The following is a 17304-nucleotide window of genomic DNA, read 5'->3' on the forward strand; positions in this document are numbered from 1 at the left end:
GGGACTGCAGACAGAAGGGGCGGGCGGGCCCCAGGGCCTGCACAGCCCAGCCTTCCCGGCTTCTCGCTGGCCACCATCAGCCTGAAGTAGCAACCGCCGCCGATGGAAGAACAAGAGACGTCCACCATGCAGCGTGCGGCCAGCTGCTCCCCAGGGCCGGGCAGCTGAGCTCTCACCGCTGTGACCTGCCCTGGGGTCCCGGTTGCTGTCCTGTGGATGCCGTCCCTCCCCTCGACCTCCAACCTAGACCTCCCCCACTGCAACTGGAGACCATTGCTCCTCGTTCTGTCATCTGCCACCACTGAGAACAGCCGAGCTCCATCCCCTTTGGAACCCCCCTCAGGTAGTTGAAGGTGCTATCAAATCCCCCCTCACTCTTCTCTTCTGCAGACGAAAGAAGCCCAGTTCCCTCAGCCTCCCCTCCTAAGTCACGTGCTCCAGCCCCCTAATCATTTTCGTTGCCCTCCGCTGGACTCTCTCCAATTTGTCCACATCCCTTCTGTCGTGGGGGGCCCAAAACTGGACCCAGTACTCCAGATGTGGCCTCACCAGTGCCGAATAGAGGGGAATAATCACTTCCCTCCATCTGCTGGCAACGCTCCGACTGATGCAGCTCAAACTGCCTTTGGCCTTCTTGGCAACAAGGCCACCCTGCTGTCTCATAGCCAGCTTCTCATCCACTGTAATCCCCAGGTCCTTCTCTGCGGAAAGGTTGGCAAATACCTGCCCCCTGCGGGATCGGCTGGAGCTGCCCCGGAACATCCTGGTGGGCCCGGAGATGGGAGATTTCACAACCCTGCATGGGACACTGGCTGATCAGGTGATGCCAATGTGTCTTGAGGCCAATTTCCTTGTGCATTCGTGGAGATCAGTGGTTCTCAGCCAGGGGTCCGTGTACCCCAGGGGTACACACAGGTCTTCCAGGGTGATACATCAGCTCATCTTGATGTTTGCCTCATTTTACTACAGGCCACATATAAAGCACTAGTGAAGTCAGTACGAGCTAAAATTTCCGGACACAGTGGCTTGTTTGTGCAGCTCTATGTACTATCCACTGAACTGTAAGAACAAGATTTATATCCCAGTGGAGTTATCTTATAATTACACAGTGGAAATGAGAAAGGAAGCTATTTGTCAGTCACAATGTGGCCGTGACACTTATGTATTTTTATAATAACATAAGAAAGGACCTGTCATAAATATGAAGGGAAGGGGAACCACCTTTCTGTCCCCGGTGCTATAAAATGCCTCATGGCCAGAGGCAAAACACTTTTACCTGTTGTCATAAATATAAAGGGAAGGGTGAACTCCTTTACAATCCCTCCTGTCCAGAGGAAAAATCCTCTCACCTGTAAAGGGTTAAGATGCTAAAGGTAACCTCAGTAGTATGAGGGCCCTACCGTCAATCAAACACCAACCCCGCCCCTTGACCCCTTAGTCCCACCCCTTGACCCCCACCGGAAGTGCCGCCCCATGGTGTATTACTTCCGGGGTCAAGGCTGCCGCAAGACCTGAAGCAAGGTGTGTCTTGTGACACTCACCCTACCCCTTGACCCCTTAACCCCACCCCTGGACCACTGCCCCCTTCACTGGAAGTCCCGCCCCATGGGGTATTACTTCCAGGGTCATGGCTGCCACATGACCGGAAGCAAGGTATATCATGTGACCCCTCTAACTACTCCTCCCACTTCCCTCTACCAATCAGGAGAGGTTTCGCCCCTGTAGGGCTTCCCCCAAGAGGAGATTTGACCAATCAGGGCGAGTTCTGGGGCGGGTTGTCCTCTCCGGAAATGGGTCTTGTGACCCCTCTAACAACTCCTCCTCCCACCCTCTACCAATCAGGAGGGGTTTTGTTCCAATAGGACCAAGAGGAGATTTGACCAATCAGGATGAGTTCCGGGGCGGGGTGACCCATCCGGAAATGATTTGTGTGACCCCTCTAACAACTCCTCCTCCCACCAACGTCTACCAATCGGGCCGCCCCAAGAGCAGATTTGACCAAAATAGGGCAGGTTCTGGGATGGGGTGAACCACTCAGAAGAGGGGCGTGTGATCCCTCTCCCAGTCAGAGCGCAGCACCATCACCCCATAAGTCCCAGTGTCGGGCAGAAGAGGCTGTCTTTTACCAAGAGCGCATGTTTTAGAAATCATTGAAACATGGACTCCTTCACCAGCCCTGTGGGAGCTTCGGACTTTGTTTTAGCCCCGAGGGCCTTTGGACTTGTGTGGAGAAAGCGCTACATCAGCGAGAGTTCTGAGGAGGACCCTTTGGCCCAGCCATTGACGGACACACCGGAAACCGACCCCGAAACCCGGCTGCTTGTGAGGCACCGCGATGAGCGTGATGGCCTCTTGTTGTCCTCCCCCCTGGAGGTGGAAGGTCTTCATGGCTTGGGGGAGTTACGGGCGGACAAGGTGAATGAAAAAGACGTGGCTCAGGTAAATGAATGTTTAAGAAGTGAGGGTCGGGGTGGGGGTGTGTAATGGGGGGCTAGGAACCAGGGATTGTTTAAATCAAAAACCAAGCAGTGGGGAGCTTACCCTGTTTCTTTTTGGAAAAAATCTCTCGACAGCTCGATGGTGCCTTTCTGGAGGCCTTTGAGAACTTACACATCGGTAGCCCCGTGGGAGTAAATGTATCATGCATCAGCTGTTTTTGCTCATGTCTGAGACACAGATCTCAAGAGGAAAAGGACAAAATAGAAGAATGAACCAGCACAGACACCCTCATGTTAGGACTCATGGCGTCCATTTTTACGGGCGGCTGTAAAAGGTTGTGTTAAACCAGGCGATTAATAAAACTTATTTAGATGTGTTCATATGAATGTTGTCCCCCACCCACACTTGTGTTAGTAAAAGAAGGTACCAGGAAGAGTCATGTCTCCACAGGCGGCTCTGTTAAAGAAAATATATTTCACCCCCGGGGAAGCTGGGAGCTTTGGCGGGGTGAACCCTCTTTTTCAAGTGGCCAAAAAGCAGAGTAAAACTTCAAATAGAAGACAAGTAACAGCTTGGCTTTCAGACCAGGATGCTTATACTTTACACAAAGCGGCTCGAATACGTTTTAAAAGAAACAAGACCATTGTTTCAGATGTGGATGCGCAATGGCAGGCAGATTTGGTGGATATGCACCAGTTCTCCAGACACAACAGCAATTTTATGTACATCTTAACAGTGGTAGACATTCTATCCAAATATGCCTGGGCCTTAGGCCTAAGAGACAAGACGAGTGGTGAGGTATCCAAGGCCTTTCAAGCTATTTTTAGCGAAGGGCCTGTGCCTCAAAAATTACAAACCGATCAGGGGAAAGAATTTTTAAACAAACCCTCAAGCAGATCGTTAAAACGGCATGGCATTCCCCATTTTGTTGCTAATAATGAAGTCAAAGCAGGGGTTGTGGAGCGGTTTAACAGAACTTTAAAAACTAGGATGTGGAGATATTTTATCTAAAACCAAAGGAGCTTTTGAAAAAGTTTATGAACAGACATTTACCGATGAGATAGTCATAGTGGATGAAGCCTTAACCAGGGGTCAGAGACCTGTATATCGATTAAAAGACTACGAGGGTGAGACAGTTCCTGGATCTTTTTGCCCTGAAGAATTACAAAAAGTAAACACCAAACGAGACAGGATTTACAGGATTGAAAAAATTCGAGCAGAGAAAGGAAAAGGGAGAAAAAAGCAACTACGGGTGAAATATTTGGGGTGGCCTGATAAGTTTAACAGCGGGGTGAAAGCTTCTCAACTCTGTGACATTTAGACACAAACAACAAACAAACAACAAAAACAAACAAAAGTTATTCCTCCTACAAAGACAGAGAAGATGAGCGACAGCGGGTTTTACATTACTTTGCCCAGCAACGCCAGCTCTGCAGTTTTTCCCCAAAGCACCAGCTTGAACTTTACAATACGGCTAATGAAGCCCTTGGATCTCCCGGGTTCCTGGGAGGTGGGGTTAGTGGAAATACAATACCCGCACAGCTGGAACACTATCAGCGACGACACCCCTTTTGAAGTCACCTTTGGAGATATGGCGTGGAGTTTCATCCTACGAGGAGGTGATTACCTGTCCATACCCGAATTACTGGATCATATGAACAGTACCGTGGCTCGTCACCCCGGACCGCCTGAGACAGTCATGAACTACGACCATGTGGGTAGAAAAATTAGACTTAAATCCGCCGCTTTTACTTATATGTTTTCTACCAGCGGGGAGCTAGCTAACACCCTGGGCTTGGGCCCCAAACGCAGCGTTCAAAAATTCCCTTTCTCGGCAGACATTACAGGGTGTTTTAATCCCTTGTATCTGTACACGGATATCGTAGAACATCAGTTTGTGGGGGACTTTTCTGTTCCCCTGTTACGTTGTGTCCCCATCCAAGGAAGGAACAACGAGTTTGTCACCATCACCTATGATAAACCTCATTATGTCCCTATCAGTAAACATCGCATCGACACCGTTACCATTGAAATAAAGCCAGATCAGAACAGAAGCGTCTCATTTCGCTTTGGCAAGGTGATCATCAAGCTACACCTGCGTCGCCGGAGAGAGCGAGTTTTCTAAAAAGCAAAACACTATTATGGTGATCCTAAAAAATTATGGCAACCCCAACATCTACAGGAACTATTACAAAGCCCAGGTGGGATATGCCCTTCCTGGATATCATGGGGCCCCCGTGATGTATGGGGTTGGCGTGGGTGGAATATTCCGTAGCCTCTTTCGAAAAGCCCTACCGCTTTTGAGGAGGGGGCTAGAGATTATTAAACCCCACGTAAAAACTGCCACTCAAAATATAGCTAAAGACGTGGTAGGTCATGTCTCCCGTGCTGTTCTGGAGAAGGTGGGGAACACAGCTTCACAGGAAGGATCGGGGCTGATGGACATTAAAAGGAGGAAGAAGAGAAAGAGAAATGCGTCATACCTGCGACACACAGGCCCCCCAAAACCCTTTAAAAGAAGGGCTTTGACCCGCAGGGTCAGCCACAAGCGAAAGTCCAAGAGGAAGCCGGGACGAAAGAGGAAACGCTCGCTGCCTGAAAAAAGAGATATATTTGAATCAACATGGCTTTTGTTCACTGCGGTTCTGAAGAGCACACCAAATCCGAACTAGACTTGTTCCGAATAGCCCCTCCGCAGACCAGCATTGAGAAAAGCATCTACATCGAGGTGCCACCTCTGTTGGCCGTTACGGAGTCTGCCCCCATGACGTTTTTCTAGCAGGGAGTGGCGTAGATTATATGGATTTAAACAACACACTGCTGTCCCTGTGTTGCAAGATTGGAAAAGGAGACGGAACTGAGCTCTCCGCGGACGCCGAGGTGGGCCTGGTGAATTACCCCGTGGCCTCTATGTTTAGTCAGCTGGATGTCACGCCGGGAGACCGCCTTGTCAGCCAAAGCAACAACTGTTACCCTCACAGGGCCTTTATAGAATCGATGCTCAATGACAGCGACGACACCCTGGCCACGCAATTTTCCGCTGGCCTGTTTTACAAAGACCCTGCCGGACAACAGGAAGAAACGGGGTCGGATGGCGAGAATCTAGGGTTTGTGAGGCGTGCAAAGCTGACTGCCCAACGCAGAACAGTAGAGCTTCCGGGTCATCTACACAGCGACCTGTTTTTTCAAGAAAAACGATGGTTGAATGGAGTGGATGTGAAAATTAAACTGACGCCCAGTAAAGATGCTTTCTGTTTAATGGGCAGTGGAACCGAAGGTTTTAAACTGCGCATTCTATCAGCATCCCTTTTGGTGAAGAAAGTACGGGTGGCCCCAAACGCTCGTCTGGGGCACGCTGAGAACCTGCTTACCGCTAATGCTAAATACCCTGTGGACTGTGTGGGAATGAAAGTGTTTAGCATCCCTGCAGGCAGCGGGGTCAGTAACCAGGAGAACCTGGTTTTGGGACAGTTACCCAAAATGCTTGTCCTAGGGTTTGTGGATAATGATGCCTTTAGCGGAAGTTACACTAAAAATCCCTTTCATTTTAAGCATTATGATGTTAATTTTGTGGCCTTGTATGTGGATGGTGAACAGATACCAACCAACCTTGGAGAGTTTTTTGACTCATATGGGCATCCCCCAAACAATGTGTTCTTTCTTAAATGCATGATGAAATTTTTAAACAAAAATGCCACAGACATTGTGTTTCACAACAGACAATTACAAGACCCCAGCTCCGTCGCCTGCGGCTATCACTGCGTGTTTTTCTTACGTCTGGGTGATGGCCCTGACTAAATTGAGCATGTTAGAACCATTAACCACAGAGCCTTTGTACACAAACGACCCTTTATCGTTCCATGAAGAGAGATTTTTATCCTGGCCCAGCTTATTTAGCAATACGAATGCATTTTTCTTATAACGCTTATTCACGTTATCCAACACCTCCTGAGCAACAGAGTCTGCGGTCTTTGGTGTTTCTGAGGGTTTGGCAGTCACAGTCTGTTCCTGTTCTGGTAGAAACAGACTTATTTTTCCTTTATCCACATCGCTCTGCTTCACGTACGTTAAGTACCTTTGAAGCACGGTGCTGTAAAGTTTAGCCTTTTCATATTCACCTAAGTCAGTTCTTTGAAGAACAGACTTCATTTCAGTATCCAGTAAGCGTGTTGCGATCGTTCTGATATTTCCTCTGCTGGAGGGGGAGCCCTTAATTGCTCCAACTGGCGGCTAGGCACCAGGTACATTTTTTCCCCACCCTGTAAAGCATGCCGTATTTGTATATTCCTTTTGGAGAGGTATACAACAGCCACTCAATAGACGGAGTTGAAATCTTTTTCTGTCTGTGATAGTTGTCTGGAGGGAGAAGAGCTACCGGGTTAGGCTCCAAAAACATAAACCTGTACATAGCCATGCAGACAGATGCCAGCGTTATGTGCCGGAATGGAACTATACACAGTTTTATCTCGGTGAATTTACCAGGTTCTCTCTCTTCTATATCGCCCTCTCCGTCATTCTCATCATTTCTTTTCTGTATAGCATACAAGCCTGTCTCAACATTTTTACATCCTGCTGACCGTAATACGCAAGCTTTTTCTGCATGTCAAAAGTCTCAGAGCTGTGGTCTTGATACCAGTCGAGAAACTCTGCTTTTTCCCTGGGCATCATGCCCTGGGCATCAGTGCTCCACACCAGGCATAGGCCCCACATAATTTTGATTTGCTAAAGTGTTAAAAAAAATGTGGAAAATACCCTTTGCAACCTTCAAACCCCATCGCCTGCGGGAGCTTGCTAAGCTTCATGGGCAAGAAGTTTAAAGAGTCTATAAAACGAATGCCCAGGGCATTAACTTCTACACACATGAGTTTACTACCCTGAGTGATCAGTTCTATGAACATCTTTTCCTTCAGTAACTGTCTAACGCTGAAGTACGTGTTAGCAGAGTCAGGATGAGCTCCACCCTGACATCTGGTGGTGAGGTGTGGCAAGTTGTGGAAAAAAACTTCAGGGGCCGATCTCATTTGCATAGGCACAACAACCCCACCTAGAATGAGGCCATAACTGCCCAAATGGTCACTTTGGCTGTTGTGGGATCCCCAGTGTCTCTGTTATTGGGGCAGGAAGAATAAATTGTTATTACCCTGATTATGGGAACTGTGCTTGGAACTGTACTTGGCCTTTTGTTATGATGGAGGGACTCACCATCAACTAAGTAGCACTCGCAAGGCAAGGGACATGGGTTCCAAAACTCTGGGAATGGAGAGAGGCTTGAGACAGGTATTAGTACCTGGTGGTGTGGGCGCATGTTTGGGTGGGCGGAGATTTTGCTGTACTGTGTGAGCTGTCGTTGGCTGTGGACCCTCTACAGGTTCCAAGCACAATAGCAGTGGAAGATGGTGAGTGGAAGGTAATCATAGAATATAAGGGTTGGAAGGGACCCCAGAAGGTCATCTAGTCCAACCCCCTGCTCGAAGCAGGACCAATTCCCAGTTAAATCATCCCAGCCAGGGCTTTGTCAAGCCTGACCTTAAAAACCTCTAAGGAAGGAGATTCTCCACCTCCCTAGGTAACGCATTCCAGTGTTTCACCACCCTCTTAGTGAAAAAGTTGTTCCTAATATCCAATCTAAACCTCCCCCACTGCAGCTTGAGACCATTACTCCTCGTTCTGTCATCTGCTACCATTGAGAACAGTCTAGAGCCATCCTCTTTGGAACCCCCTTTCAGGTAGTTGAAAGCAGCTATCAAATCCCCCCTCATTCTTCTCTTCTGCAGGCTAAACAATCCCAGCTCCCTCAGCCTCTCCTCATAACTCATGTGTTCCAGACCCCTAATCATTTTTGTTGCCCTTTGCTGGACTCTCTCCAATTTATCCACATCCTTCTTGAAGTGTGGGGCCCAAAACTGGACACAGTACTCCAGATGAGGCCTCACCAATGTCGAATAGAGGGGAACGATCACGTCCCTCGATCTGCTCGCTATGCCCCTACTTATACATCCCAAAATGCCATTGGCCTTCTTGGCAACAAGGGCACACTGCTGACTCATATCCAGCTTCTCGTCCACTGTCACCCCTAGGTCCTTTTCCGCAGAACTGCTGCCTAGCCATTCGGTCCCTAGTCTGTAGCTGTGCATTGGGTTCTTCCGTCCTAAGTGCAGGACCCTGCACTTATCCTTATTGAACCTCATCAGATTTCTTTTGGCCCAATCTTCCAATTTGTCTAGGTCCTTCTGTATCCTATCTCTCCCCTCCAGCGTATCTACCACTCCTCCCAGTTTAGTATCATCCGCAAATTTGCTGAGAGTGCAATCCACACCATCCTCCAGATCATTTATGAAGATATTGAACAAAACCGGCCCCAGGACCGACCCTTGGGGCACTCCACTTGATACCGGCTGCCAACTAGACATGGAGCCATTGATAACTACCCGTTGAGCCCGACAATCTAGCCAGCTTTCTAACAGCTTAATAACTACTGGGATCCAGCCCTCACCAGCCCTTACCTCTGAAGTGGAGTTTTTAAAGAAAATGTCTGCCTTTTTGGGGAAAGAGGGGAAGACCTTGACTGATATGCCGGGTCTGTTTTGCCTTGACCCAGGAGTCCCACCCCGGGAGGCTGCTCCGTCACCTGATGAGTGGGTGAAGGCTTTGGGCAAGCATTAGAGAAGGTTGTGCCACCCCACCCTAAGTCAAGCCCCTATCGTAAACTGAGGTTGTTTTCTGGGGTTCACACCCCAATACCTGGGGAGGAAGCATTTGAACCCTGGCTGGAACACACCACTGAAATGCTGCAGGAGTGGGCAGTACCTGATGCTGAAAAGAGAAGGTGACTAGTAGAGTGCCTCAGGGCGCCAGCCCTAGATGTGATTCGCACACTGAAGCTCAGTAACCCTGGGGTCAAGGTAAAGGACTGCCTAGAGGCCCTTGATCATGCCTTTGGGAGAACCGAGGGCTCAGAGGATGTTTATTGCAAGTTCCTCAATGCCAGGTAACAAAAGGGAGAGAAAGTTTCTGCCTATGTACAGAGGTTGGAGAAATTATTACAGAGAGCCTTCATGAGGGGAGCAGTAGCGGTTGAGCAAATGGACCGGACTAGATTGGCTCAGATTGTGAGGGGAATTCAATATCAGAACCCAATCCTTCTCCACCTTCGATTAAGGGAGCGCCAAGACAATCCACCGGGTTACTCTCGGCTGATAAAAGAGGTCCGAGAGGAGGAAGAGAGGCAGGCAGCTGGTGAGGTTTGGGAGGTTCGGCCACCCCAGGCAACTGCCACAACATCCATACGAACGCCCAAGGCGCTGATGGTGAATCCTCAAGAGGAACTTACCCAATGAGTGCAGGTCCTGACACAGAAAGTGGCTGAACTAGAGAATACTATCGATTCAGCAAAGACTTCAGCGTACAAGGAACCCCCCGTTACCACGGTCCAGAAGACTACATTTAGAATCTCTGCCCCACCCCGGCAACACGGGAAAGGGCAATCCTTCTTCTGCTACCGGTGTGGCCAGGGTGGGCACATTGCTGCCAGGTGTCAGAATGCAGAGAATCCCCTGCTAGTATACCAAAAGCTGAGGACCACCTGGGGAAAGTCGGGAAACGACCCCAGGGCCTAGGAAGGGAATCGCCTAGGCCTGCAGGGTTTGTAGGCTCCCCTGCGAAGAACCATGCCACCCGAATCCCACCAGGATTGATAGGACCTCGAGCTTAGGTCACTGTAAAGGTTGAAGGGACAGAATGTAGAGCAGTGCTTGACACGGGATCCCAAGTGACTATCATATTCCAGTCTTTCTACCAGCAGATGCTTATGCATCTGCCTATACAGCCCTTGACAGGGCTTGGCCTGTGTGGTCTCAGCATGGATGAATACCCGTATCAGGGGTATGTCATTGTACACCTGGAATTCCCAGAAGAGATCGCTGGGGTAAGACAGGAGGTGGACACTGCAGCTTTAATATGCCCTGACCCTAAAGGTGTCTCTGAGGTGTCTGTGCTAATAGGGACCAACTCCAGCCTCTTTAAGGTACTTGCAGATTACTGCAGACAGCGAGCAGGGGACCAATACCTGAATACCTTGGTGATACACACACATTGTGCCGCAGCCTACAGAAAAATTGAGGACGCAAAAAGAGTGATGCCTGATTTGCCGGTGGGAGCACTGAGGTACGCAGGCCCGGTCCCCTTAGTGGTGCCTGCAATGACAGAAAAGGAGGTGATTGTCATGAGTACCTGCCTGAAAGGCAGTAAGAGAACATTAGCAGTGGTAGAGCAGCCGACCAAGGGAGGGCTCCCTGAAGGAGGGCTGGTTCTTAGTAGAGTCATAACCCTACTCCTGACGCCCAGGAAAGGGTGACTATACTGATTGCTAATGAAACAAGTCATGATATTTTTGTGAGGCAAGGACAGAAGACAGCAGACCTCTTTGAGCCCGAGTCAATTGTAACCTCCCAGTGTGAAACTCAAGTTCCGACAATAGACCCAGCAAAGTTTGACTTTGGAGATTCACCAGTGTCCGAAGAGTGGAAAAATCGCCTGAGGAAGAAACTTTGTGAAAGATCCAAGGTGTTCTCACTGCAGGAGTGGGATGTGGGATGTGCAAAAGGAGTAGAGCACAATATCAGACTACATGACTCTCGACCTTCCAGGGAGAGATCTAGGAAGATTGCTCTCTCTGAGATGGAAGATGTGCGACATCATCTTCAGGAGCTGGCTGTGAATGGCATCATTACAGAGTCCCGCAGCCCATATGCCTCACCCATTGTGGTAGTCCGTAAAAAGAATGGGAAAATCCGGATGTGTATTGACTACCGCACCCTAAACAGCCATACTGTGGTCCACCAGTACACTATGCCTCGAGTGCAAGATGCCTTAGACTGTTTGCTGGGAAGTCAGTGGTTCTCTATGTTGGATCTTCGAAGTGGATACTACCAGATCCCTCTGGGAGAAGAAGATAAGGAGAAGACAGCCTTCATCTGCCCATTAGGCTTTTATCAGTTCGAACGCATGCCCCAAGGGATTTCTGGAGCACCTGCCACCTTTCAACGTCTCATGGAGAAAGTTGTGGGAGACATGAATTTACTGCAAGTGTTAGTTTATTTGGATGACCTGATTGTGTTTGGAAGAACCTTAGAGGAGCATGAAGAAAGACTTCTTAAAGTGCTTGATAGGTTGGAGGATTATGGTCTGAAGCTTTCAATTGACAAATGCCAGTTCTGCAGAACCTCAGTGAAGTATGTGGGTCACATCGTGTCCCAAGAGGGTGTGAGTACTGATCCTGATAAATTAGAAGCACTCACTACATGGCCACGTCCAAGTAACTACAGAGAACTCAAGACCTTTCTTGGATTTAGTGGCTACTACCGCAGATTTGTGAAAAACTATGCTATGATTGTAAAGCCTCTGAATGATCTTACCAGGGGACATCAGTCCAGCAAGAACAAATCTAAGACCAAGAATAAGGGGAGGTCCCCAAAGCCTCCTGTGCAGAGACACTATGGCCCCTTTGCACCATTTGGGCCATGGTGAGATGAGAGATATAAAAGGGCTTTTCGAGAAAACATTACTTGCCTAACTCATGGTCCAGTCCTAGTTTTTCCTGACCCAAGCAAACCATTTATCCTGCATACTGATGCCAGTTTGGAGAGTCTGGGAGCCGTCCTGTACCAGGAAGTGGAAGCCAAACGTAAACCTGTAGCCTTTGCCAGCCGAGGATTGTCTGATAGTGAAACTCGCTATCCCACCCACCAGCTGGAATTCTTGGCCTTGAAATGGGACATCACTGAGAAATTTCGAGACTGCTTGTATGGTGCTCAGTTCCAGGTGTGGACAGACAACAATCCACTGACTTATGTGTTATGAAGTGCTAAGATGGATGCTACAGGGCAGAGATGAGTGGCTGCCTTGGCTAGCTATGAGTTCAGCATTCAGTACCGATCAGGGAGAAGCAATGTAGATGCAGATGCATTGTCCAGGCGTCCAAAGGCTCCAGAAGCTGCTGTGATACCCACAGATGGAGTGAGAGCTATTTGCAGTGTGAGTCGCCGAGAGCCAGAAGCCCGTGAGAGCCTTCAGGGATCATAGAATCATAGAATATCAGGGTTGGAAGGGACCTCAGGAGGTCATCTAGTCCAACCCCCTGCTCAAAGCAGGACCAATCCCCAATTCAATCATCCCAGCCAGGGCTTTCTCAAGCCTGACCTTAAAAACTTCAAAGGAAGGAGATTCTACCACCTCCCTAGGTAACACATTCCAGTGTTTCACCACCCTCTTAGTGAAAAAGTTTTTCCTAATATCCAACCTAAACCTCCCCTACTGCAACTTGAGACCATTACTCCTTGTCCTGTCCTCTTCTACCACTGAGAATAGTCTAGAACCATCCTCTCTGGAACCACCTCTCAGGTAGTTGAAAGCAGCTATCAAATCCCCCCTCATTCTTCTCTTCTGCAGGCTAAACAATCCCAGCTCCCTCAGCCTCTCCTCATAACTCATGTGTTCCAGACCCCTAATCATTTTTGTTGCTCTTCGCTGGACTCTCTCCAATTTATCCACATCCTTCTTGTAGTGTGGGGCTCAAAACTGGACACAGTACTCCAGATGAGGCCTCACCAATGTCAAATAGAGGGGAATGATCACGTCCCTTGATCTGCTCACTATGCCCCTACTTATACATCCCAAAATGCCATTGGCCTTCTTGGCAACAAGGGCACACTGCTGACTCATATCCAGCTTCTCGTCCACTGTCACCCCTAGGTCCTTTCCCGCAGAACTGCTGCCTAGCCATTCGGTCCCTAGTCTGTAGCTGTGCATTGGGTTCTTCCATCCTAAGTGCAGGACCCTGCACTTATCCTTATTGAACCTCATCAGATTTCTTTTGGCCCAATCCTCCAATTTGTCTAGGTCCCTCTGTATCCTATCCCTGCCCTCCAGCGTATCTACCGCTCCTCCTAGATTAGTATCATCCGCAAATTTGCTGAGAGTGCAATCCACACCATCCTCCTGATCATTTATGAAGATATTGAACAAAACCGGCCCCAGGAACGACCCCTGGGGCACTCCACTTGACACCCGCTGCCAACTAGACATGGAGCCATTGATCACTACCCGTTGAGCCCGACAATCTAGCCAACTTTCTACCCACCTTATAGTGCATTCATCCAGCCCATACTTCTTTAACTTGCTGACAAGAATACTGTGGGAGACCGTGTCAAAAGCTTTGCTAAAGTCAAGAAACAACACATCCACTGCTTTCCCTTCGTCCACAGAACCAGTAGTCTCATCATAGAAGGCAATTAGATTAGTCCGGCATGACCTTCCCTTGGTGAACCCATGCTGACTGTTCCTGACGACTTTCCTGTCCTCTAAGTGCTTCAGGACTGATTCCTTGAGGACCTGCTCCATGATTTTTCCGAGGACTGAGGTGAGGCTGACTGGCCTGTAGTTCCAGGATCCTCCTTCTTCCCTTTTTTAAAGATTTGCACTACATTAGCCTTTTTCCAGTCATCTGGGACTTTCCCCGTTCGCCACGAGTTTTCAAAGATAATGGCCAATGGCTCTGCAATCACAGCCGCCAATTCCTTTAGCACTCACAGATGCAACTCGTCCGGCCCCATGGACTTGTGCACGTCCAGCTTTTCTAAATAGTCCCTAACCACCTCTTTCTCCACTGAGGGCTGGCCATCTACTCCCCATGCTGTGATGCCCATCGCAGCAGTCTGGGAGCTGACCTTGTTCTTCTTAAAAAGAAAAGGAGTACTTGTGGCACCTTAGAGACTAACCAATTTATTTGAGCATGAGCTTTCGTGAGCTACAGCTCACTTCATCGGATGCATACCGTGGAAACTGCAGCAGACTTTATACATACACAGAGAATATGAAACAATACCTCCTCCCACTCCGCTGTCCTGCTGGTAATAGCTTATCTAAAGTGATCATCAGGTGGGCCATTTCCAGCACAAATCCAGGTTTTCTCACCCTCCACCCCCCCCACAAATTCACTCTCCTGCTGGTGATAGCCCATCCAAAGTGACAACTCTTTACACAATGTGCATGATAATCAAGTCGGGCTTTTTCCTGCACAAATCCAGGTTTTCTCACATCCCTCCCACCCCCATACACACACAAACTCACTCTCCTGCTGGTAATAGCTCATCCAAACTGACCACTCTCCAAGTTTAAATCCAAGTTAAACCAGAACATCTGGGGGGGGGTAGGAAAAAACAAGAGGAAACAGGCTACCTTGCATAATGACTTAGCCACTCCCAGTCTCTATTTAAGCCTAAATTAATAGTATCCAATTTGCAAATGAATTCCAATTCAGCAGTTTCTCGCTGGAGTCTGGATTTGAAGTTTTTTTGTTTTAAGATAGCGACCTTCATGTCTGTGATTGCGTGACCAGAGAGATTGAAGTGTTCTCCGACTGATTTATGAATGTTATAATTCTTGACATCTGATTTGTGTCCATTTATTCTTTTATGTAGAGACTGTCCAGTTTGACCAATGTACATGGCAGAGGGGCATTGCTGGCACATGATGGCATATATCACATTGGTGGATGTGCAGGTGAACGAGCCTCTGATCGTGTGGCTGATGTTATTAGGCCCTGTGATGGTGTCCCCTGAATAGATATGTGGGCAGAGTTGGCAACGGGCTTTGTTGCAAGGATAAGTTCCTGGGTTAGTGGTTCTGTTGTGTGGTATGTGGTTGTTGGTGATTATTTGCTTCAGGTTGCGGGGCTGTCTGTAGGCAAGGACTGGCCTGTCTCCCAAGACTTGTGAGAGTGTTGGGTCATCCTTTAGGATAGGTTGTAGATCCTTAATAATGCGTTGGAGGGGTTTTAGTTGGGGGCTGAAGGTGACGGCTAGTGGCGTTCTGTTATTTTCTTTGTTAGGCCTGTCCTGTTGTAGGTAACTTCTGGGAACTCTTCTGGCTCTATCAATCTGTTTCTTTACTTCCGCAGGTGGGTATTGTAGTTGTAAGAAAGCTTGACAGAGATCTTGTAGGTGTTTGTCTCTGTCTGAGGGGTTGGAGCAAATGCGGTTGTATCGCAGAGCTTGGCTGTAGACGATGGATCGTGTGGTGTGGTCAGGGTGAAAGCTGGAGGCATGCAGGTAGGAATAGCGGTCAGTAGGTCCCGTCTGTGTGCCTTTTTTGTAACTTAAGGTTTTCCCTAGAGGGAATCTCTATGTTTTGAATGTAATTACTCTGTAAGGTATCTACCATCCTGATTTTCCAGAGGTGATTCCTTTACTTCTATTAAAAGTCTTCTTGTAAGAAAACTGAATGCTTTTTCATCGTTCTAAGATCCAAGGATTTGGGTCTGTGGTCACCTATGCAAACTGGTGAGGATTTTTACCAAACCTTCCCCAGGAAGTGGGGTGCAAGGGTTGGGAGGTTTTTGGGGGAAAGACGTGTCCAAACTACGTTTCCCAGTAAACACAGATAAAGTTTGGTGGTGGCAGTAGAAATCCAAGGGAAAGGGTAAAATTAATTTGTACCCTGGGGAAGTTTTAACCTAAGCTGGTGAAGGTAAGCTTTGGAGGTTTTCATGCAGGTCCCCACATCTGTACCCTAGAGTTCAGAGTGGAGAAGGGACCTTGAGAACGGCGTAGGGATGCTAACGAAGAACTTTAGCACCAGAAAAGTGCTGACCCCAAAGGCAGGGGCCATCGCGTGTGCTGACCGCCGCGTTCCTCCCTCCCCCAATCGAAGGCACAGCCCACGTGGGTGGGGGCCCTGCCACCTTGTTCTCTGGGAGAAGAAGCTGTATGGATGGATTGAGGAAACCCTGCCTCTCTGGGCTGGCTGGACTCTTACACGGACCGGAACCGGATGCAAAGCTGGCATCCCTGAGGACCGTGTGGGGGCACCTGAAAAGACTTGGGGAAATGGCAGTTTCTTCCATCACTGCCACCGTTTGGAATTACAGTCTGCGACTCACCTGGGCATGAATTTTACCACTTTAACTCCTCGGAACCCTCATTCCCCTTCCTTAGCTCACGAACCTTTTGCAAGTTTCCTACAGACCTGGCTGCCAGCATTGCCTTTGGTGTAGGATCTGGGGTCCCGTGGCTCTGGGGTAAGTGACCTGTCTCCTGGGGCAGGGGACAACCTGGGTGGGCTGGTTTGGGGAGTAAGTGGCCATTCCTCACAAAGTCTGGCTTCTCTGAGAGTATCTGAGGGGACTGGCTGTGACTCCGGGGTCAGACAGGGGCAGCGATCCAGGAGTTCATGCTGGGTGAAATCTGCTCACAGAGCACCACCGGTTGGGGGGATCTGCCCTGTTTCCTGACACCTTCCCTGAGCTCGGCACTCCCAGTGGAGCCGCTCCAGAGAGCGGGACGAACTGAGCCCTGCAAAATCAACCTAGAAGGACATTTCTCCCCTCCAGGGCGTTCCCGCCTGCCTGGACAGCTGGGTGAGCCACAGCCTCTCCTTCCCACAGCCCTCCTTCCCCAGGGGAGCTCAGCCAGCCGGTGCCTTTCCACAGGCCACGGGCCTTGCCTTGGGGGAGGGGGTCTAGGCAGGACTCCTGGGTTCCATTCCCTGGCCCTGCAAGGGGAGAGGGGTCCAGTGGTTAGAGCAGGGGTCTTGGGAGCCAGGACTCCTGGGCTCTATTCCTGGCTTTCAGAAGGGAGTGGGCCCTGTTGGGTTACAGGGTGGGGTACTGGGAGTCAGGACTCCCAGGTTCTCTTCCTGTCAACATCACTTGTGCACAGATACGGGCGGGGGAGAGAGGCGTGACCGGGCGGTCAGGGGACAAGGAGCTAGGGGGGTGCTTTCCGCTCAACTCGCTTTACTCAGCCAATGCACAAAAGGAAGCCACAATCCCCCCCCAAAGAGAAGGAGCAGCCGGTGGCTGCTGAAGGG

The sequence above is a fragment of the Caretta caretta genome, chromosome 24, assembly GCF_965140235.1.
Source record: "Caretta caretta isolate rCarCar2 chromosome 24, rCarCar1.hap1, whole genome shotgun sequence".
In the NCBI taxonomy this organism is placed as follows: Eukaryota; Metazoa; Chordata; order Testudines; family Cheloniidae; genus Caretta; species Caretta caretta.